This window comes from Macaca fascicularis, chromosome X (assembly GCF_037993035.2).
Source record: "Macaca fascicularis isolate 582-1 chromosome X, T2T-MFA8v1.1".
NCBI classification, from domain to species: domain Eukaryota; kingdom Metazoa; phylum Chordata; class Mammalia; order Primates; family Cercopithecidae; genus Macaca; species Macaca fascicularis.
The window spans coordinates 56,219,877-56,244,604 of record NC_088395.1 but is presented as its reverse complement, the minus strand read 5'-3'; the positions used below and the strand labels follow the sequence as shown (position 1 = coordinate 56,244,604).

Genomic DNA, 24,728 nt, shown 5'->3' with positions numbered 1-24,728 from the left:
TTTATCCAAAGCTGGTGAGTTGAAGTAAGGATTGATACTAAAGTATGTTTGTTATTGTTCTGTTCCTTACCTAAAGTAGAAGATAAACTGACCCCAGGAACATAATCCAGGCCTAAAGGATATGATTCAAATAATTTTCAAAGGCATCATGAGTTCTTTCAGTCTATCAGAGCTCCTCTCCAGTGAATGGGATAATGTATATTTCACATGTTCTTCCTATTCACTCTATCCTTTCATTAATAATTGGCTGAAGAAAGGCAAACCCTTTGAGAAAAATGAACAAAAATTGTCCCCCCCGATGTGTACCTAATTCACTAGTCCCAAAAGTTTCTCTCCATCTGTTGCTATACTCTTTTAAATATCCATGTTATTTTACTTGCTCTTCTCTTTATCTGGAATGCTTTCTCAATAAACCACTTTTACCACCACCCTTCACCCCTCAGTTGCTTACTGAATGTTCATCCTTCAAAATTCTGCTCAAATTCTAGCTCAAGCATTACTGTCCTGATGACACTGTCATCCTTCATGCCATCAAGCTCCCTATTCTAACCTATCAGTACCTGGCAAAGACCTTTATTATACCGTTGAGCATAATGGGAATTGTATACTTATATTATTTCTTTGTGAGCCTTCATCTTTTTTTTTTTTTTCTGGAGGGCCAATATAGACACTTTGTAGATACTCAATTTCTTGTTTACTTTAGTAAGTTTCCATGAAATAATTATTTTCCATCTTTATTGAAATGGATTGTACATTTTAAGGTATATAACATGATATTTTGATACATATACACATTGTGAAATGATTACCAACAAGCCTTCATTTAAAGTAGTTTTTGTTTTTGTTTTGAGACAGGGCCCTCGCTCTGTCAACCATGCTGGAAGGTAAGGGCCTGATCACAGCTCATTGCAGCCTCAACCTCTTGAGCTCAAGTGATCCTCCGGCCTCAGCCTCCCAAGTAGCTGGGACTACAGGTACACACCATCATGCCTGGTTATTATTTTTTTATTTTTTGTAAAGACAGGGTCTCACCATGTTGCCTAGACTGGTCGCAAACTCCTGGGCTCAAGGAATCCTCCCACCTCAAAGTGCTGGGATTATAAGCATAAGCAACTGTGCTTGGCTTATGCTTTAGCACTGGAGCTCATGTTTTATCTGTAGTGTTATAGTGTTTATAACATAAGAGATATACAGTAAATTTTTCATTTGTTCAGTACTTGGGATACATTGATAAACAAAAAATATGCCTTATAGAGCTAAATTCTAGTCAGGGAAAATGGACAATAAACAATATATAACATGTCAGAGAAACTAAGAGCGAGTAAAAGGGATGGAGAGTGCTGGGAAGTGTGTTGCTGTTTTACACAGGTCTCTCTGGGAAGCATTATTTGAATGGAGGCCTGAAAGAATAAGAAAGTGAGCCATGTAGGCTGGGCACGGTGGCTCATGTCTGTAATCCCAGCACTTTGGGAGGCCGAGGCAGGCAGATCACCTGAGGTCAGGAGGTCGAGACCAGCCTAGCCAACATGGTGAAACCCTGTCTCTACTAAAAATACAAAAATTAGCCTGGCTTGGTGGCAGGCACCTGTAATCCCAGCTACTCGGGAGGCTGAGGCAGAAGAATCACTTAAACCCGGGAGGTGGAGTTTGCAGTGAGCCGAGATCACGCCATTGCACTCCAGCCTGGGTACAAGGGCGAGACTTCGTCTCAAAAAAAAAAAAAAATAATAATAAAAGAAAGAAAGTGAGTCGTGTAAATATTGGAGGGAAGAGAATTCCAAGCAGAAAAAATAACAAGTGCAAAGTTGCTCTGAATTGAATAGAGTGAGTGGAAACAAGGAGTAGGAGATGGGGTCAGAGAGGGAGCAGGGACCACATCATGCAGATTCTTGTATGTCAGGTATAATACTTTGGCTTTCAGTTTGAGTAACATGGGAAGCCACTGGAGGGATTTGAGTAGAGAAGTGATCTGATCTAAGTTAGGTTAAAACAAAATCACTCCAGCCGATGTGTTAGAATAAATTGTTAGGGGCAAGGACAGATGAGGAGTGATTAGTTAAGAGGCTATTATGATATTCTAAAAGAGAGATGGTGGTAGCTCGGACCGGGAATGGTAGACTGGAGGTGAAGAGAAGTGATTGGATTTAGGATATTCTGTTTTTTAAGGTTAGAGCCAATAGCATTTGCTGATTTTGTTATTATATATGGATGCAATGATGAATCTAATGTTTTTGGTCTTATCAACTGAAAGGAAAAGCTGCAATTTACTGAAATGGGGAAGTCTGGGTAGAAAAGGTTAATGATAGCCATTGGAACGCTGAGTCGTGCTTTGGCTAGGTTAAGATTGGGACAAGTTAAGATAAATGGATGAACATAAGCAGTTCTCACGTCTTTCCTACAAGCAGATTAAGTCTACATGATTTTAGTGTTTTCTGAGTTACCACTAATCGTAAAACTACAAAAACAAAATCATGACTATTATAAAAATCACTACAATTAATTGTAAATAATAAGTACCAGGCACTGTGGGTATTTTATATGCATACTCTCATCTCATCGTTCCCCAGACCCTAGGAAGTACAAATTATTTTTCCGTTTTCACATGATATAGCTGAGGTTCAGAGAAGTTAAGCATCCTATGCAAGTAGTAACACTGCACAGGTAAGTGCCAGAGAGTATATCACACCCTAAGCCTGTTATGTATTTCTATTCTACATTCTTCCCCATAAACTAGATTTGAGCTATCCCTATTATAGTTTATCTTCTCCAGATTTACAATTGGAGTAATGGATATTCTAGAAGGAGAAAAGGTACTTACTTAAGGTCTAACTACTGGCAGTGATGCAGACAGAAAGACACCATAGTCCAGGGAAATACCTTCTCATAAGAAACAATAGCTGACCACTAGAAAAGATGCCAGACAATGACAGAGAATGCAAATGTTACTTGAAGGCCTCATAACCTGTTGGAGGGAGCAGGCTACATTATCCATGCCCTGTTACATGTAGATTGGAACACATGGAATCCTCTTGTCTAGTTGCCATTTTTAAAATAAAGTCAAGATATCTATTCCATCTTTAGTATATGACAGACAGACACATTACACTCCCCAGGACTCTGGACATTTTCACGTGAGTAGCTGTTTCTGTCTTCCTCTGAGAGGCACTCCGTAGTCTAAGAAAGACACTGAGAAGTTTTTTCAGAAGTTATGCAAATGACAAAGGATTGCATCTGATGTCTCTAGGCTATGAGGATGGAGGAGTGAAAGAAAAAGATGTCTGCTACATCTGTTCTTCTAATTTAAAAGTACCACCACCCACCTTTTACACTTCTTAAAAGTGCAGGTGGAAAAAGCATTGCTGATCATACCCTAATCCATACTAATGTAATGAAGGCCAAAACTGGAAAACTGGTGCAGACACTGAAGTGACTCAGACACCAGGGCTCTTTAAGCTGTCATTGAATCAAGCCTGCCCACTTGACTGTTAGCCTAAAATCAACTCTGTGTAGAAAGAAGCTTCTGAAGAGATTTTATAGTGCATTTTCATTTCTGAATGAAATCTACAGTTGAGCTTCCTCTGACTTTTGATCTTCATTAAGAGAGTTCTTCTTGTGACTCAGGAAATGGGAATGAGAATGAACACCAAAAGGTCACAGTGACACACAAAAAAATAATTTTATCTGGGTTTAACCATAGCCAAGACTTAAAAGAAAATGCACAAGTTTTTATGACATCACCCTTCTTTACCCAGAATGACCGTAGTATACATAAGCTGGGCTAAACTGAGCCCACAGAGACTTGATACAGACTGGGAATTCTCCCAGAAAAATCCCTTGGCAATGATGCAGAAGACTCCACTGACTTCTCTCTCTATAGGCCACAATTGTCTATGGTTTATAAAGGCAGCTTGTGAATGAAAAGCATCATGTTTTATATGGCATATCAGAAATTGATAAACAATTCATGTACTTCAGGTAAAGAGATAGTATAGACTAGCAGTGAAGAGAATGGACACTGAAGCCAGTTTGCTTGCATGCAAATCTAGACTCTTATTCACAAGTTGTATGACCTTGGACAATTTATTTATTCAACAAAAACTGATTGAGGTTCTAATATATGCGAAGCTTTGTTTTAGGCACTTTGTATACCGCAATGAACAAAACAGGTACACATCCCTGCTTCATTAAACCTGCACTCTAGTGGGAAAATGTAGGCAATAAACAAATGTAATTTTATAGTATGTTTGAGTGTAAAAAGCGTTAGAGAGAAACAAAAATGTAGAGCAAAGCCTACATTTTATTTGTTTTGAGCTTCCTGCTTTAAGCCCTATTACTGAGTTACCATTAATCACAAAACTACAAAAACAAAATCAATGACTATTATAAAAATAACTACAATTTATCATAAATAATAAGTACCAGGCACTGTGGGTGCTTTATATGCATACTCTCACCTCATCATTCCCCAAACCCTAGGAAGTACACTGAGCTAGCAGGAAGGGAGTTACTTAACTTTTCTGGCCTCAGCCTCCTCACTTGTAAAATGTATATCATAATGATTTAAAATGTGAAGTGCTGGACCAGTGCCTGTCACATAGGACATGCTTCATTAAATTTATTATTACTGTTCCATGATGTCATTTGACCAAAGACTGTTTTCTAACAATGTCATTAATCCCCTGGAAAAATAATTCTTTAGTTCAGCATCTATTTGTGGAAATAGTCACAGCATCCCATCTCAGAGTTAGGTAGATTTCAGAAACGTCTGAGAAGGGGTCAGTTAAATTGGGTGCCACTTGAGAATACAGAAACAAGGCTTTATACTTACTTATAAAATTAATAACTTATTTATAAAAAGTTTCCTTCCTTAATGAGTGAAACCTCACCACTCTTCTTAGAAATAATCACTTTTATCAATCCCTTCCTTAAACCAAACTTTCTCTTATGCTTCTATTAGTGCCCTCTGCCCAAGTCCTCTTATTTCATCTCTTATTCCATCCAATGTCTAGATAAATTACAACCTTAAAGAGTTTACAGGTTATTTCATGCTTGTGCCCAGAATTGAGACTTTTATAAGTTTAGCTTTTCTGTCTACCAAGATCAGTAACTTTTTTTTTTTTATTGCAAAAAGTAAGGGGAATGCACTGGCTCTCTGTCAAACACACTTGGGGTGAAAGCTTAAGTAACACAGATAAAAAATGTTGAAAGGAAGCATAATGAGGAGCCCTCATTCTAGAATCCTTGTTCTCTAAGACACTGGAGATGTCAGAAAAGCAGGAATGCTTATATCCAACTCCCTTGACTTCTTATACTCCACCCACTTATTGTGTGTGTGTGTCTTTCAGGGTGGGCAGGGAGTGGAAAAGGGGGAGAATTGGGAGAACAGAGTATGAGAGTCACCAAAGGAAAGAAAATAAGAAAGGAGGTAAGTGAGGCAAGGCAAATCAGAGGTATTAAAACCAAGTTAAGGCTGGGCATGGTGGCTCACAGCTGTAGTCCCAGCAATTTGGGAGGCCTAGGCAGGAGGATCGCTTAAACCCAGGAGTTCAAGACCAGCCTAGGTAACATAGTGAGACCCCGTTTCTATTAAAAATGAAATATATATATATATAAAGCAAATTCAACTCCATGGAGTAGTATTACAAGAAAAAAAGCATAGGTACATAGAAATTCATCATGTGAATAAGTCTTAAAGCAAGAAGCTCAAATGAAAAATTTCATTAATAAACCTCAATTTCTTTTCTCCCCCTTATTTAAAAGTACTTAATATTTTAATTTAAAAAATAACACATGAAGTCATTACAAATGTTCCGCTATCATAGAGCAGAAAAAAACTCCTTCATCTCTCTTTAAAGTAGGTTTGCACAAAAGTATTAGAACAGTATTATTAATACTATCATCAGTATAATTGAATGTATACCAGGTATCATATATTTTACATATTTTATATCATTTATTTCCCATTTTTATGGTAGCATCATTTTGACAGAGGAATAAACCGATGCTCAAAAAGGTTAAATCACTCATCCAAAGATACTCAGCTGATAAGTAGTGGGGCCAGGATTGGAATCCAGATTTGGCACATTCCCAAACTTTTTCACTTTGGCATGTTGACTTCCAAGTATAACTTGTTCACATTTTGTTCTTTTTCATATATATCAGTCTTACCTCCTCAAATAGACCATGAACTGTCACTGAGTATTCTTTCTCATCCCTCCCACAGCCCATGGCACAAGGCAGGGCACACAACAAATTTTATTAAAGCCCTAGTGAGTGTTTCATAAACCTTTATGGCTTTACTATCATTTCAGTTAATAAGGAGTAGAAAATAATCAAGCAATGACAACCTTAATGGTAATAAAAATTATGAAATTTTACTCAAAACATGTTCAGAAAATAAACTATCATTCAGTTTTTACAGATGTAGATACTGATTTCATAAATGTTTACTGAGTATCTACTAAGTGCAAGGGTTTGCACAATAAAGACACACACATAGTTGGAAGTGATTTTTACTGGGATTAAGTAGGAGTGTTTCCCTCAAATGAGGACCTTTCTATTTATGACCATACTTACTAAGCACTATCAACTACTTTCTGAAGTATATGATGAATCACATCAAACTTACATAAGTACTGTGGCAATAATGAAAGCCATCAGGCCCTGGCTGTGGCAAGTAGCCTTTATTTGAATCTAAAGTTAAGCCAACATGGGCCATGTGGCTTTTCTCCAAGAATCATCCTACTGGGATGCTTTTGAAAAAGCTAAATAAGGCAGAAACATGACAAGATAAATCACAATTCTTCTTCTCTGTCTTTGGGAAAATAATTTCCAGGTCAGAAGAACTGAGCTTTCAGGGCAGTCTGATAAAATGACAGCCATGTGAAAACTAAAGGAGTCAGGATACAAGTCCAAAAGCAATAACTAATGCCAATAGACAAGTCAATCCTGCCTACTTAGAAACGTTCTCTTTCCTCTCCCTTCTTCACTTTTCTCCCTTTTCTCTAACTGCAGGCTGTTCTTTCTCCAACCTCTTCCTTTCCAGCCCTACTCTCCGTCCTTTACCCCTCCTTTGCCCTTTATCTTTTCCTTTCTTGAGTATCCCTTTCACAGTCTTAGGCAGGAAGCCTTATGTGTGTGGTGTCTGAATTTAGTGTTTTCTTTTTCTTTCTTTCTTTTTTTTGAGACAGAGTCTCACTCTATTGCCCAGGCTGGAATACGGTGGCGTGATCTCGGCTCACTGTAAGCTCCACCTCCCCAGTTCACGCCATTCTCCTGCCTCAGCCTCAGCCTCCTGAGTAGCTGGGACTATAGGTGCCCACCACCATGCCCGGCTAATTGTTTGTATTTTTAGTAGAGATGGGGTTTCACCGTGTTAGCCAGGATGGTCTTGATCTTCTGACTTCGTGATCCGCCCACCTCAGCCTCCCAAAGTGCTGGGATTACAGGCATGAGCCACCACGCTCGGCCCAGAATTTAGAGTTTTCTTTAGGTCCAGGGCATGCTACAGTCACCCTGCTCAGAAGCCAGCAGGATTCCTTGAGAAAGAACAAACAAGGTCAAACTCTTACCCTCACTTGGAAACATGCCCTCTAAAACCCAGAATTTATGCTTCCCTGAGCCTCAAAGGGGAGGAGGTGGGGCATATTCTCTTTTACTCTCACCTTCGTACAAAAGAAGAGGGAAAGGCCCTAGGTGGTGGGTGAGTGAGTGGCAGCAGGAAGGGATGACCAAAAGCATGTTTCTGGAGCTAGCAATAACACTCATCCCAAGGCCTAAGAGACCATGGGAATTTCTGGAGAGCTGGTATAAATGCAGGAAATTGGGTAAAGCCATTCAGACTGGGGGCATTTTTCTCTTTCATCTCTGTTTTGAGCCCTTCATGCAAGAACCAAGAGCACAGAAAAATAGCTGGACACCTGGCCAGCTGCCTGGAATGGGCTCTTCCTTAAGGGAGAGCTTAGCCACTGCACAAAGATCAGCTGAATAGAGGGAAATAGTGTTTGTTTAAAAGTCGAAAAAACTCGAGGAAAACTTCCTATATTACCAAAGCTGAAAAATGAGATCCTGAGCCTTCAAGAGGGCTGCAACGTGAAGTCCCTGGACATTCTACCTAAAGCTGGGCACTGTTGCATCAGGGCTGGGATTGGGTGGCACAAGAAAAAGGAGACAAGGCAGTGGTGGCATCCAGAATTCCCACATCAGAAGAGCTTAGGGGCAGGAAATGGGGTTGGAAAAAAAGTAGGAGACTAAAAGACTAGTTTTGGAGCTCTATTTGCATTGCAAACATACTGTGGGACTTACATCATAGATTCAAGATTAGTTACAAGTAAAGTTTCCAAAGATGCTTTTATTTACACTTGACATAAGATTGAGAGAATATCAATTAACCACTTAAAATAATTTTATTAATATTACATTTATTTGTCACAATTGGGGGACACTAATGAAAATTGTGGAGAAGCTAAATTCCACTCCCTAAGCCACCCACTGGCATGGGCATAAAACTGGGATGAGATGCTGAATGGGGACGCCAGGGCCTCCAAGGTAGTCAAACAACCATAGGAAGAAGGATGGGAGTAAGAATGGCCAGAATGCAGGTAAAAACAGTAGGGAAATGTCCCTCAGGAACAGAGGCTGGTGACATACAGACACATAATTTTGAACCAATAAGCACACACACTCTCTCTCTCTCTCTACACACACGCGCGCGCGCGCACACACACACACACAAAAAAAAAACTGAACTAAAAACTAAGAGATAATAGGTTGTTGTGTAGTGGAAGGATATATATATAGCCTTTCTAAACACCCTCCACTAGTGTAAAAGGCCCAAATGGAGTAACTATTAACTATGTAGACTTCCAAGTTTTCTAGTACCCAAAGAATACTTGGATACTACCTTATGGCTCCTACCTTATGCAGATCGAGACCTGAACTTGCACAACCCATTCTTCTGCTTGCAGGCACACTGGAGAAGCCAGCCCCTTCCGTAACTGAGAAACTACTCAGCCTACAGAAACTAGACTATATTAAAACAACAAGAAAACAACCCCAAAACCCAAAGTTTTTTTAAAATCACTAAAAATAGGCCAGGCGTGGTGGCTCACACCTGTAATCCTAGCACTTTGGGAGGTGGAGGCGGGTGGATCACAACGTCAGGAGTTCGAGACCAGCCTGGCCAATATGGTGAAACCTCGTCTCTACTAAAAACACAAAAAGTAGCCAGTCATGGTGGCATGAACCTGTAGTCCCAGCTACTCGGGAGGCTGAGGTGGGAGAATCACTTGAACCCAGAAGGCGGAGGTTGCAGTGAGCCAAGATCGTGAGACTCTGTCTCAAATAATAATAATTATTATTATTATAAAAGTGGAACCTGGTGTGATGATTGCTCTGTCACAGCCAGCTTGCTTCAGCTGGCCTCCCCTGGGATGCCTCCTCAGCTCTCCCATTAGGCTCTTTGGGGATCAGGCAGCTAAGACAGAGGCAACTTTTGCACTCTCCCACCATGACCCTCTTCCTCCTCTTCCCACTTTAGCAAAGGAAATAAAAGCTGTCTTCTGTCAAAGCGGACCCCAGTAGGAGGAAAGAAGGCTCTGTGGGAAGTAGATCAGTCTCTTTAATTTCTCTTCCCTCTGTCTTTCACATATAGGCCTCCTCTCTTCAAACTATGACAACTACTTTTGATTACACGGCTCAGATAAGAGAATCCCTCACAGATTTAAGAAAAGCTACTCTGGGTCCTGCAAAACAGAGTTACATACAACATTCTCTATATCTACACCTTCTCCAGGAATTTCCTCCCATTTGAGACTTCCTACATCGTGCCCTTCCTCCACCCAACTATGAGCCTATGTGAACTATATAAAGCTTGTGACTGAAATATACATATACACAACAAATGAACATATACATACAACCAAAAACAATCTAAATTAGAAATTTCAGACCAGCACAGCTGTATACTGCTTCAGAAAAAGCTTGCATGATGTAGCCAGAAGGAAGAGCATTATTATTGGCAAAATTTTATCACCCAGAAGTTTTTCCATTATAGCTTATTGATGATTAAATGACAATAACATTTGCACTAAAAACTAAGGGATAATAGGTTGTTGTGTAGCGGAAGGATTTGAAATTAAGAGTTAGGAGACTTGGGCTTTCAAGTGTGACCTTGAACAAATCATCTAGTCTCTTTAGGCCTCAGTTGACTCAGGTCAAAATCTCCACTCTACCTATCTCATACAAATATTATAGTAAACAAGTGAAAATAAGACTGTGAGGGTCGTAGAAATTGATACATAAAATGTACTTGAGAATAATATGAACAGTAATGATAAGTATTTATAACTTCTATTTCAGACTATTTAAGGTTTATCTGACTTTCTGAGTTGTTTATGGCCTAATGGAATTCACCAGCTCCATTCTCATAGCACATATTAACAGTAATAGCTGACTTATATTGAGCACTAGGTGCCAGATATTTTATTAATTGATACACACACACACACACATACACACACACACACACACACACACACACACACACACACACACAAGCTCCTCTGCAACTCACAACAGCCCTGTGGGGTAGGTAAGCTGAGTGTGAGAAAGGTTAAGTAAATTGTCTAAGGTCATACAGTTAGGAATTGCTATAGTCTGATTTTTGTCTCCCCTTCCTGTCCTCATTCATATGTTGAAATCCTAAGTCCTAAGCTGATGATATTAGGAGGTAGAACATTTGGGAGGTGATTATTTCATGAGGGCTTCATGGAATGGAATTAGCACCCTTATAAAAGAGGCCCCAGAGAGGTCACTTGCCCCTTCTGCCATACCAGGACAAGGAAGTGGGCCCTTACCACAAACCCAATATTCTGGCACCCTGATTTTAGACTTCCCAGCCTCCAGAACCATGAGAAATAAATTTCTGTTGTTTATAAGCCACCCAGTCTGTGGTACTTTGTCCTAGCAGCCCAATGGACTAAAACAGAAGTGCAGAGGTTAGCACTTAAAATTTGGGCAGTCTGACTTCAGTACTGCCCCACACTGACACATGGATTAGATTAAACAGTTAAAGATAAATAAATTTGAAGAAACACTAAAAGACAGTTAATCAAAAACATGATCCAATGGGTTGGTCCTGCAGTTGTCTTGCTTCAGAACAATTTAACTATTTACATATGAGTATCTGAAAGTGGCATATTTAATAAGAATGTAGAATGAATTGTTTCACTGTTCCTAATGAACAGTTCTGATTGAGGAATAAGCTGAAATCAATGGCAAGGTGAGGTTCTGTTTCCCCCGCCCCGCAGAGATGATAGAGCACAACAGAGCAGCCAGGGTAGAGTATATATTCTGTAAGAGGACAGAATCACGCTTTTGTCATAGAATGCAAAAACTCAGTGAATGCAAAACCTCAATTTTTTCTAAGGCACTGGCATCTCCTGCTCAGCACTCAGCACAAGCCTTGCAACAGAGTAGATGCTCAGGGAATGTTTGTTAAATAGATTTGATTTCAAAAAGGAGCATGCTAATGTTCATGAGCAAGTTCAAATGTATATAAGGGGGAACGTGAAATGGGAGGATAGTTACTTGTACTAAAATGTGTTAGGACTGTTATATCAAAGTCTCTGGTTCTTACAAGGTGTTTCATGGCTTGGAGAGTTCTACTTGTTTTCCTTTCTTTTTTAAAATTAATAGAGATAGGGGTCTTGCACTGTTGGTCAGATTGGTATCAAACTTCTGGCCTCAAGTAATCCTCCCATCTCGGTCTCCCAAAGAGCTGGGATTACAGACATGAGCCATCATGCCTGGCCAAGAGTTCTAACTTATTAGAAAGATCACTCAAGAACTCATGATAGGAATTTATTAAAGCATGATATTGCACCAAAGAAAGTATGGATAAGAATTCTAACACGTTACAATGTTTATGAACTGCTAAGGTATTTTAAAGGCAGAACATTTCAAACGCCTAGTGAGCTAAGGTACAGCATGGTGACTACAGTTAATAATATTGCATTGTATACATGAAATCTGCTAAGAGAGTAGATCTTAAATGTTCTCACTACACACAAAAAAAGAAAATATGGTAACTGTAAGGTGACAGATATGTTAATTATCTTGATTGTGGGAATCATTTCACAATGTGCATGTGTGTGTGTGTATATATGTATATATATGAACATCGCACTGTACACCATGAATACAGACAATTTTTTATTTCTCAAGTATACCTCAATAAAGCTGGGGAAAAAATACTATAACCAACTGATACCCATCCTGTCTCATGACCATTCCCCCTCCAGCTTTCCAGGTCCTTTTCAGGAACTTGCAACTTCTGGACCTCTGGCTATAACACTGATTTCTGGCAGAAAAGGCCACCAGGGTGAAAAGAAGAGTTCAGAATTAGCTCTCAACTGAGTGGAGATGAGGGTAGTTATTTTTCACTAGCTCTTTCATCAATTCTTCTCATTGGATTCCATCAGGCCACCTTCTCTCTCATAAATACTATATTGCAACAGATCCAGCCTTTCTCTCAGAATCCTGGGCTGGATCCTCCTCATCACACCTGTTCCTGCCAGGTCCAGCTCCACATGAGCACTCAGGCTTACAGCCAGGATCTCTTTGGCCAGATGACGGACCTCAGATTGCCAAAGCAGTTTCATGCCACATAGTACCAACTTTAACTTTAGAGCAGTAGCAGTCTGGGTCCCAAGGCAAAGAACTAAGAAAGCACAGAATAAAAAGTCAATTAAGGGAAGAAATGCTGTTCTATACAAAAGCTGACCATCAGTTAGATAAGTTCATATTTAACAAAGTGTACCTGGTAACTTTAGTGGGGAAATTCAGTAGTGGAATAGCTTTCACATGGGACAGAAAAGATAGATGCTTGAAGCCTAACTCTTTATTGGCTCTGTGACCTTAGGTATGGTACTTACTTGCTCTGTGTATCAGGTTTCTCATCTGAAAAAAGTAGTAATAACAGTATTTACCTTATAGAGTTGTCATGAATATTCAATGAGATGTTCCATATAAAGTTCTTACAAACTTGTTTGACACAAGGCAAGTACATGCTAAATGATATTATTATTATTATGGGAATGTCAGCTTTCGACCCTAGTTAGCCAGATACCGCATCAGTTTACTAAAGGTATAGCTGGTGCACTGAAAGATATTTTACTACATAATGCCTGCCCTCATGACCTGAGGGCACTCCCAGCTTGCTTGTTCTACACCTGTGAATGGTAAGGTCTACTTCTATCACTAATTAATTGGGAACAACATCACTCCAAAATCATAGAGAATAAAGATTCCTTTGATTATGTTTTCCAGCATGTTAAAGAAATTTTAGCTGTCAACTGCCAAACCCAGACTCAATAACAAAAATTCTCAGCAGATGCTGCTTTTCAGATGTGTCTGCTTCCATTTTGAGAATGAGATAAATCAGGACTTGAGTCTCAGAAAAAGAATTCAGAGACTATCTGACCTTCCCCTTCATGACTTTGACTATTTTTTTACTTAATATATATTTTCAATGGACTTACCTAAAAAATGATTTTTTTTTATGATGGGGTTTTACTATGTTGCCCAGATTGGTTTCAAACTCCTGAGCTCAAACAATCCTCCTGCCTCAGCCTCTAGAGTAGCTAGGATTATAGGCACATGCCAGTGTGCCTGGCCAAAAATAAATAAATAAATAAAATAATAATAATAATGATTTTAAGAGAAAAATATAACCTTACCACAAATAGAAAATTCCTCCCATATGTAGTATACATTCAAGGAAAACAAACCATAACTAGTCAAAGTTTTTAAAGTTTGCCAAGAAACAGTGAGTTATATAATTTATTCATTTTATAGATGAGACAAACTAAAGTGTGGAGAAAAGACCACACACAATATAAGTCAGCGCAGTGAGTAAAAAATAAAACTAAAAGCCAACGCTTCTGATGCCAATTTAAGTACTCTTTATATTATGCTACCTTTGGTCTGTATAAAATTGTAATGCTTTTTCTTACCACTCCACATATCCCTCACTTTTGCCTGAGGCAACTTGGGGAAATATGTGATTTTTAAAACAACTAACTAAAATATTTCTTAGTCCTTGATTCTGCTCACATATCAGATAGGCAAACTAAAGAACAAGGCACTTATTTGATTTAGCCCAGGCATTCAATATAAAAAACTACATCTATGTCCATATGCAATATGAGACCAGCCATTCCACTTTTCACACCTCTTGGCACAGGTAGTCACACCCAATGTTTACTGTTTTGCCTGCTGGATAATAGAATTCCACAAATCAAAGTTGCAAGAGGTCACATAATTGCAAACTCTTTATCTGACAAATGAGAACACTGAAGTTTAGAAAGAAAAACAAGCACTTGTGCAAGATCTTCCAGAAGGTTCGCAGCAGAACGATATCTAAAAACTAGAGGAGGTCCTTGGGTCCCAAGCACAGAAGTGTGCAGACTCTTGGTGGCCGCTCACATTGCGCCCAGGGGCAGCACGCTGGAGATGGCCTAAGATGACCGACTACCTGAGGGGAAGGGTCGGTTGCCATCACTGAGGCTCCAGTAGGCCTTTATCCCCTGTGGGTGCCAAGGAGACTGGGCGGTTTGGAACTCCCCACAGTGTCGCACAGCAGCTGTGGCCAATCACGGCCAGACTGCTTCCATAGGTGGGACCCGGATCCATCCCTCCTCACTGGGCGGGGCCTCCTTGCGGAATTTTAGCAACTCCAGCCAGGGATTTACAGACAGAACTCTGATTCCCTGGGACAGAGCCCCTGGGGGTAGGGTCTGCCGCAGTCTCCGGTTCAGAGGACTTAACCCTGCTAGCTCTGAGGAATCCGGACAATCCAGAAGAGTGGGATTCCCCCCAGCACAGCGCACCTGCTTAGCCAAGGGGCCAGACTGCTTCCTTAAATAAAAGCTTGATCTCCTGCATCGTGACTGGGTGAGACCTCCCAACAGGGGTCACCAAACACCTCATACAGCTCTGGATCAAGGGGATCTGATAGATATCTACAGAACACTCCACCCACTCTACCCCAAAACAACAGACTATACATTCATATTAGCACTGAAGGAGTTCTCAAATTCAAAACCGATCTGTGAAGACTTGACTAGTGTGTGTGTGTGTGTGTGTGTGTGTGTGTGTGTGTGTGTGTTTTCTTTTCATTTTTTTTCTTTTTTTCTCCTTTTTAATGTTTTTGTCTAGATATTAAAAAAAAAAAAATCCCTGTCAGGTCACTGTCTGACCACCGAGATAATAAAATGGAGACTTCAGTAACAACACAAAATAATAATTAGAGATTTTGCAAAATTAGTTTGGAAAAGTCACTATACAAATGAAAGTCCACAGCTCATAACAACCACCAACAGCAAACCTAGGGAGGGGAGAAAACTCTTACTTTCAGAGTTACCACATAACATTTAAAATGTCCAGTTTTCAACAAAAACAAGGCATACAAAAAAAAAAAAAAAAAAAAACCCAAGAAAGTATGGCTTGTTTACAGGAAAAAATAAATTAACAAAAATTATCCACAAAGAAGTCCAGACATTGAACTTCTCAGACAAAGACTGTCTTTTTTTTTTTTTTTTTTTTTCTGAGATGGAGTCTTGCTCTGTCACCCAGGCTGGAGTGCAGTGGCATGATCTCTGCTCACTGCAACCTCTTCCTCCCAGGTTCAAGCCATCTTTGAGTAGCTGGGACTACAGCCATGCACCACCACACCCAGCTAATTTTTGTAGTTTTAATAGAGACGGGATTTCACCATGTTGGCCAGGTTGGTCTTGAACTCCTGACCTCAAGTGATCCACCCTCCTTGGCCTCCCAAAGTGCTAAGATTACAGGCATGAGCTACCACGTCCAGCTGCATCAACTGGCTTAAACATGCTCAGAGAGGTTAAAAAAAAAAAACCTTAAAAAATTAAAAGCTACGGAAAACCAGGAGAGGGATTTCTGAACATAATACCAATAAAAACACATTACAAAAAGAACTAAAATAAAAATTTTGACACTGAAAAGTATAATAGCTGAATGAAAATTTCACTAGAGGGGATACAGAGCAGATTTGAACTGGCAGGGGAAAGAACTACTGAACTTGAATACAGGATAATGCAATTTACCAAATCTGAGGAGCTGACAGAAAATAATGACAAAAAATAAACAGACCTTAAGGGTCATGTGGGACATCTTCAAGCATAACAACATGTGCATTATGGAGGTCCAAAAGGGAGAAGAGGGAGAATGGGGTGGAAAGACTATTTGAAGAAATAACAACCAAAAAATATCAATTTTTTTAAAAATTTTATTTTACTTTAAGTTCTGGGATACATGTGCAGAACATGCAGGTTTGTTACATAGGTATACATGTGCCATGGTGGTTTGCTGCACCCATCAACCCATCATCTACATTAGGTATTTCTCCTAATGCTATCTCCCCCAGCCCCTGACACCATGGCAGGCCCCAGTGTGTGATGTTCCCCTCCCTGTGTCCATGTGTTCTCATTGTTTAACTCCAGCTTGTGAGTGATAACATGCAGTGTTTGATTTTCTGTTCTTGTGTTAGTTTGCCGAGAACGATGGTTTCCAGTTTCATCCATGTCCCTGCAAAGGACATGAACTCATCCTTTCTTATGACTGCATAGTATTCCATGGTGTATATGTGCCACATTTTCTGAATCTGGTCCATCATTGATGGGCATTTGGGTTGGTTCCAAGTCTTTGCTATTGTGAACAGTGCCACAATAAACATACATGTGCATATATGTCTTTATAGTAGAATGATTTATAATCCTTAGGGTGTATACTCAGTAATGGGATTGCTGGGTCAAATAGTATTTCTGGTTCTAGATTCTTGAGGAATTGCCATACTGTCTTCCACAATAATTGAACTAATTTACACTCCCACCAACAGTGTAAAAGCATTTCTCCACATCCTCTCCAGCATCCGTTGTTTCCCGACTTTTTAATGACCGCCATTCTAACTGGCGTGAGATGGTATGTCATTGTTGTTTTGATTTGCATTTCTCTAATGGCCAGTGATGATGAGCTTTTTTTCATATATTTGTTGGCTGTATAAACGTCTTCTTTTGAGAAGTGTCTGTTCATATCCTTTGCTCACTTTTTGATGGGATTGTTTGTCTTTTTCTTGTAAATTTAAGTTATTTGTAGATTCTGGATATTAGCCCTTTGTCAGATGGATAGATTGCAAAAATTTTCTCCCATCCTGTAGGTTGCCTGTTCACTCTGATGATAGTTTATTTTGATGTGCAGAAGCTCTTCAGTTTAATTAGATCCCATTTGTCAATTTTGGCTTTTGTTGCCATTGCTTTTGGTGTTTCAGTCATGAAGTCTTTGCCCATGCATATGTTCTGAATGGTAAAATACCAAATTTGATAGACAATTGAATCTACACATCAAAAAGGCCAATGAGCTCCAAGTAGAATAAACTCAAAGAGCTCCACAGCTAGATACATTATAATCAAACTGCTGAAAGCCAAGAGAAAGAGAGAATCCTGAGAGGAGTAAGAAAGAAGTGATCTGCAATAATGCATCACACATAAATGTGATCCTCAATAATTTAAAGATGAGATTTATCATCAGAAACCATAAGAGTTAGAAGGCAGTAGACTGACTTATTCAAAATCCTGAAAGAAAAAACTGTTAAACAAAAATTCTTTGTAAAACTATTCTTCAAGAATAAGCAGAGATTAAGACATTGCCAGATAAAGAAAAGCTGAGAAAATTCATTACCAGTAGATGCACCCTAATAAAATGGGAGAGAGAGTCCCTTGGGTTGAGATAAAAGGGCATTGGACAATAACTTGAAGCCACATAAAGAAATAAAAAAACTTCAGTAAAGGTGACTATATAAATAAATATAAAAGCAAATATTATTAATATTAGGTTAGTAATTCCTTTTTGTTTTCAATAAGATTTAAAAGACAAAGTAATGAAACAAAAATTATCAATACATGTTAATGAAGACAGAACGTGTAAAGATATAATTTGTGACAAAAACAACATAAAGAAGTAAGCCATACAGGAACAAGGATTTTGGACATAATTGAAACTACATTGGCATAAATTCGAACCAGGTCGATCTAATTTTAGGATGCCTATTGTAATGATCATCATGAAAACTATAAAAACAACTAAGATATATACAGGAAGCAAAATTAGAAGGGAATCAAAATACAATAGAAAAAATCAAACAGAAAAAAAGTCAGTATTAGAGGAATTGACAAACAGGTAAGATATGACATACAGGATACAAATACAGTATAGCAGAAGTCCTTCCAGTTAGCAGCCACATTACATGTAAATGACTTAATCATCAGTTTAACAACAGACTCTGGTAGAATGCACAAAATGGATGACCCAACAATGTGATATTCGCAATAGACTTAGGTTAGAGCCAAAAGACTTGAATAATTTGGAAGTAAAATAATGAGAAAAGCTATTCCGTGCAAATAGTAACCAAAAGTGAGATGATGTAACTATATTAACATTACAAAAGACAAACTTTAAGTTAAAAGAAGTGGCACTATTCACAATAGCAAAGACATGGAATCAACCCAAATGCCCATCAATGATAGACCAGATAAAGAAAATGTGGTACATATTCACCATGGAATACCATACAGCCATAAAAGGAATGAGATCATGTCCTTTGCAGGGACATAGATGGAGCTGGAAGCCATTATCCTCAGCAAACTCACGCAGGAACAGAAAACCAAACACCACATGTTCTCACTCATAAGTGGGAGCTGAACAATGAGAACACATGGACACAGGGAGGGGAACAACACACACTGGAGCCTGTTGGGAGGCAGGCAGGGGGAGGGAGAGCATCAGAAAAAATAGCTAATGCATGCTGGGCTTAATAGGTGATGGATTGTAGGTGCAGCAAACCATGATGGCATGTGTTTACCTATGTAACAAACCTACACATCCTGCATGTGTAATCTGGAACTTAAAATAAAAATAAAAATAAAATAAAAAAGAAAGTGAAAAATAAGTTATGAGAAATGAAGGTCATTTTATTTTGATAAAAGCTTAATCTATCAGGAATGTATAATACTTATAAACATGCATGCACAAAACAACAGAGTCAAAATTATATGCAAACACTGAAAGGATTAAAGGGAAAAATAGACAGTTTACAATAACAGTTGAAGACTTCAATGCTCTACTTTCAATAATAATCAAACATTTAGAAAGAAGATCAACAAGGGAATAGAGGACATCGAAAACACTATAAACTAAACCTAGTAAACATATATAGAACACTCCACCTAACAACATTAGAATATGCATTTTTCTCAGGTGAGCATGGAACATTCTCCAGAATAAAATCAATCATTTTTTTTTTTTGAGACAGAATATTTGCTCTGCTGCCCAGACTAGAGTGCAGTGGCATGATCACAGCTGACTGAAGCCTCAATCTCCCTAGCTCAAACCATCCTATCACCTAAGCCTCCTGAGTAGCTGGGACTACAAGTGCACACCACTATGCCTGGCGAATTTTTTGATTTCTTTGTAGAGACAAGGTCTTACTATGTTGCTCAGGAAGGTCTCAAATTCCTGGGCTCATGATCCTCCCACCTTGGCCTCTCAAAGTGCTGGGATTACATGTGTGAGCCACTGTGCTCAGCCTAGAACATATTATAAGGCACAAAACAAGTATCAATAAATGTAAAGAGATCAAAACCACACAAAGGATTATTTCTGGCCACAATGAAATCAATACCAGAAGGAAAACTGAGAAATTTACAACTATGAAGAAATTAAACAAAACACTCTTAAACAACTAATTGGTTTAAGAAGAAAACACAAAGTAAATTAGACAATAGCCCAAAGAAAATGAAAATCAAAACACAACATATGAAAACTTATAAAATATGGTGAAAACAATGCTCAGTGGGAATTTTACAGCAGCAAATGCGTAAATTTAAAAATAAAACTTCTCAAAACAATAACACAACTTTTCACTCTTAGGAACTACAAAAGAGCAAACTTAACACAAAGTTGGCAGAAGAACAGAAAAATGAAGATCAGAACAGAGGTAAACAAAATAGGGAATAGAAAAGCAATAGAAAAAAATTTTAAAGACCAAAATATAATTCATATAAAAGATCAACAACATTATCAAACCTTAAGAAATACATAAATAGAAAACAGGTGAAGATGCAAATAACTAACATCAGAAATAAAAGTGGAGACATTACTACCAAATTTATGGAAACCAATCAATATAATATACCACATATATACACATACATATAAAAAAAGATAACATAATCTTCTCAGTTGATGCAGAAATAGTATTTGACAAAATCCAATAAACTTTCATAATAAAAGCACCCAGAAAGCAAGAACTAGAAAAAATAATTCCACAGAATGATAAAAGGCATTTACGAAAAGCCCACAGCTAAATTACACTTAATAGTAAAAGAATAAAACCTTTCCCCTTAACATCAGAAATAAGAAAAGGATGTCTGCTCTCAACACTACTATTCAACATTGCACTGGAAGTAATAGCCAGTACAATTAGGCAGGTTAAAAAAATGCATTGGCATTAGAAAGAAAGAAGTAAAAATATTTACATCTGCAGATGATATAATCCTGTATATAGAAAATCTGTCAAAAATTTTTAAAAACCTGTGGGAGCTAATAACAAAACTCAGCAAATTTTCATGATACAAGCCAACAAACAAAAATCAGTTGTGTTTCTACACACAAGCAATGAACAACAGAAAAGATTTTTTTAAATTCCATTTACAATAACATTAAAAAGAATAAAAATAAAAATTGGGAATATATTTTACCAAGGAGGTGAAAGATTTGTCCACTGAAAACTCTCAAACATTGCTAAAAGAAATTAAAGAGGACCGGGGCTCTGTTCCAAGATGGCCGAATAAGAACAGCTCTGGTCTGCAGCTCCCAGAGTGATCGATGCAGAAAACGGGTGATTTCCGCATTTCCAGCTGAGGTACCTGGTTCATCTCACTGGGACTTGTTGGACTGTGGGTGCAGCACATGGAGGGTGACCTGAAGCAGGGTGGGGCATCGACCTACCCGGGAACACAAGGGGTTGGGGGATTTCCCTTTCCTAGCCAAGGGAAGCTGTGACAGACTGTACCTGGAAAAATGGAAAACTCCCGCCCAAACACTGCGCTTTTCCCACAGTCTTAGCAACTGGAAGATCAGGTGATTCTCTCCAGTGCCTGACTCAGTGGTCCCATGCCCATGGAGCCTTGATCACTGCTAGCACAGCAGTCTGAGATGGACCAGCGAGGCTGCAGCCTGGCTGGGGGAGGGGAGTCCACCATTGCTGAGACTTGAGTAGGTAAACAAAGCATCCAGGAAGCTTGAACTGGGCGGAGCCTACTGCAGCTCAGCAAGGCCTACTGCCTCTATAGATTCTACCTCTGTGGGCAGGGCATAGCTGAAAAACAGGCAGCAGAAACTTCTGCAGAATTAAACATCCCTGTCTGACAGCTCTAAAGAGAGCTGTGGTTCTCCTAGCAAAGCATTTGAGCCCTGACAATGGACAGACTGCCTACTCAAGTGGGTCCCTGACCCCTGTGTAGCCTAACTGGGAGACACCTCTCAGTAGGGGCCGAAAGACACCTCATACAGGTGGGAGCCCCTCTGGGATGAAGCTTCCAGAGGAAGGATCAGGCAGCAATATTTTCTGTTCTGCAATATTTGCTGTACTGCAGCTTCCGCTGGTGATACCCAGGAAAACAGGGTCTGGAGTGGTCCTCCAGCAAACTCCAACAGACCTGCAGCTGAGGAACCTCACTGTTAGAAGGAAAACTAACAAACAGAAAGGAATAGCATCAACATCAATAAAAAGGATATCTACACCAAAACCCCACCTGTAGGTCACCAACATCAAAGACCAAAGGTACATAAAACCACAAATATGGGGAGAAACCAGAGCAGAAAAGCTGAAAAATTCTAAAAAATTTTCACTCCCAAAGGATCACAGCTCCTCACCAGCAATGGAACAAAGTTGGACGGAGAATGACTTTGATGAGTTGACAGAAGGAGGCTTCAGAAGGTAGGTAATAACAAACTTCTCTGAGATAAAGGAGCGTGTTCTATCCCATTGCAAAGAAGCTAAAAACCTTGAGAAAAGATTAGACAAATGGCTAACTAGAGTAACAGTGTAGGGAAGAACTTAAGTGATCTGATGGAGCTGAAAACTATGGCACGAGAACTTCGTGACACATGCACAAGCTTCAATAGCTGATTTGATCAAGTGGAAGAAAGGGTATCAGTGACTGCAGATCAAATTAATGAAATAAAGCCAGAAGACAAGTTTAGAGAAAAACAGGTAAAAAGAAATGAACAAAGCCTCCAAGAAATATGGGACTATGTGAAAAGACCAAATCTACATTTGATTGGTGTACCTGAAAGTGGCAGGGAGAATGGAACTAAGTTACAAAACACTCTTCAGAATATTATGCAGGAGAACATCCCCAACCTAGCAAGGCAGGCCAACATTCAAATTCAGGAAATACAGAGAATGCCGCAAAGATACTCCTTGAGAAGAGCACCGCAAGACACATAATCATCAGATTCACCAACATTGATATGGAGGAAAAAATGTTAAGGGCAGCCAGACAGAAATGTCAGGTTATCCAAAAAGGGAAGCCCATCAGACTAACAGCCTATCTCTCTTGGTAAAAACCCTATAAGCCAGAAGAGAGTGGGGGCCAATCTTCAACATTCTTAAAAACAAGAATTTTCAACACAGAATTTCATATCCAACCAAACTAAGTTTCATAAGTGAAGGATAAATAAAATCCTTTACAGACAAGCAAATGCTGAGAGATTTTGTCACCACCAGGCCTTCCTTACAAAAGCTCCTGAAAGAAGCACTAAACATGGAAAGGAACAACTGGTACCAGCCACTGCAAAAACACACCAAGCTGTAAAGACCATCAATGTTATGAAGAAATGGCATCAATTAACGGGCAAAATAACTACCTAACATCATAATGACAGGATCAAATTCACACATAACAATATTAACCTTAAATGTAAATGGGCTAAATGCCCCAATTAAAAGACACAGACTGGCAAATTGGATAGAGTCAAGAACCAACAGTGTGCTGTATTCAGGAGACCCATCTGACGTGCAGAGACACACATAGGCTCAAAATAAAGGGACGGAGGAAGATCTACCAAGCAAATGAAAAGAAAAAAAAAAAAAAAGGGGGAGGGTTTGAAATCCTAGTCTCTGATAAAACAGAGTTTAATCCAACAAAGATTGAAAGAGACAAAGAAGGCCATTACATAATGGTAAAGGGAAAAATTCAACAAGAAGAGCTAACTATCCTAAATATATATGCACCCAATACAGGAGCACCCAGATTCATAAAGCAAGTCCTTAGATACCTACAAAGAGACTTAGATTTCCATATAACAATAGTGGGAGACTTTAACACCCCACTGTCAATATTGGACAGATCAACGAGAGAGAAGGTTTAACAAGGATATCCAGGACTTGAACTCAGCTCTGCAACAATCAGACCTAATAGACATCTACAAAACTCTCCACCCCAAAACAACAGAATATAAATTCTTCTCAGCACCACATCACACTTATTCCAAAATTGACCACATAATTGGAAGTAAAGCACTCCTCAGCAAATGTAAAAGAACAGAAATCACAAAATACTGTCTCTCAGACCACAGTGCAATCAAATTAGAACTCAGGATTAAGAAACTCACTCACAACTGCACAACTACATGGAAACTAAACAACCTGCTCCCGAATGACAACTGGGTAAATAACGAAATGAAGGCAGAAATAAAGATGTTCTTTGAAACCAATGAAAACAAAGACACAACATACCAGAATCTCGGGGACACATTTAAAGCAGTGTTTAGAGGGAAATTTATAACACTAAATGCACACAAGAGAAAGCAGGAAAGATCTAAAATTGACACCCTAACATCACAATTAGAAGAACTAGAGAAGCAAGAGCAAACACATTCAAAATCTAGCAGAAGGCAAGAAATAACTAAGATCAGAGCAGAACTGAAGGAGATAGAAACACAAAAAGCCCTTCCAAAAAACAATGAATCCAGGAGCTGGTGTTTTGAAAAGATCAGCAAAATTGATAGACCACCAGAAAGAATAATAAAGAAGAAAAGAGAGGAATCAAATAGACGCAATAAAAAAATGATAAAGGGGATATCACCACCGATCCCACAGAAATACAAACTACCATCAGAGAATACTGTAAACACCTCTATGCAAATAAACTAGAAAATCTAGAAGAAATGGATAAATTCCTGGACACATACCCCCTCCCAAGACTAAACCAGGAAGAAACTGAATCTCTGAATACACCAAAAACAGGCTCTGAAAATGAGACAATAATTAATAGCTTACCAACCAAAGAAAGTCCAGAACCAGATGGATTCACAGCCAAATTCTACCAGAGGTACAAAGAGGAGCTGGTGCCATTCTTTCTGAAACTATTCCAAACAATAAAAGAAGAGGGAATCCTCCCCAACTCATTGTATGAGGTCAGCATCACCCTGATACCAAAGTCAGGCAGACACACACACACAAAAGATAATTTTAGACCAATACCTTGATGAACATCGATGTGAAAATCCTCAATAAAATACTGGCAAACTGAATCCAGCAGCACATCAAAAAGTTTATCCACCATGATCAAGTCGGCCTCTTC

The 24,728-nt window shown here is 39.0% G+C and overlaps 1 protein-coding gene across 1 annotated transcript in view; it reads right to left on the bottom strand.

The window, feature by feature from the left end:
- The window catches only part of KLF8 (KLF transcription factor 8), a 291,262-nt gene that overhangs the window by 133,588 nt on the left and 132,946 nt on the right, over positions 1 to 24,728 (bottom strand). The gene's annotated exons all lie outside the window — the stretch shown is intronic.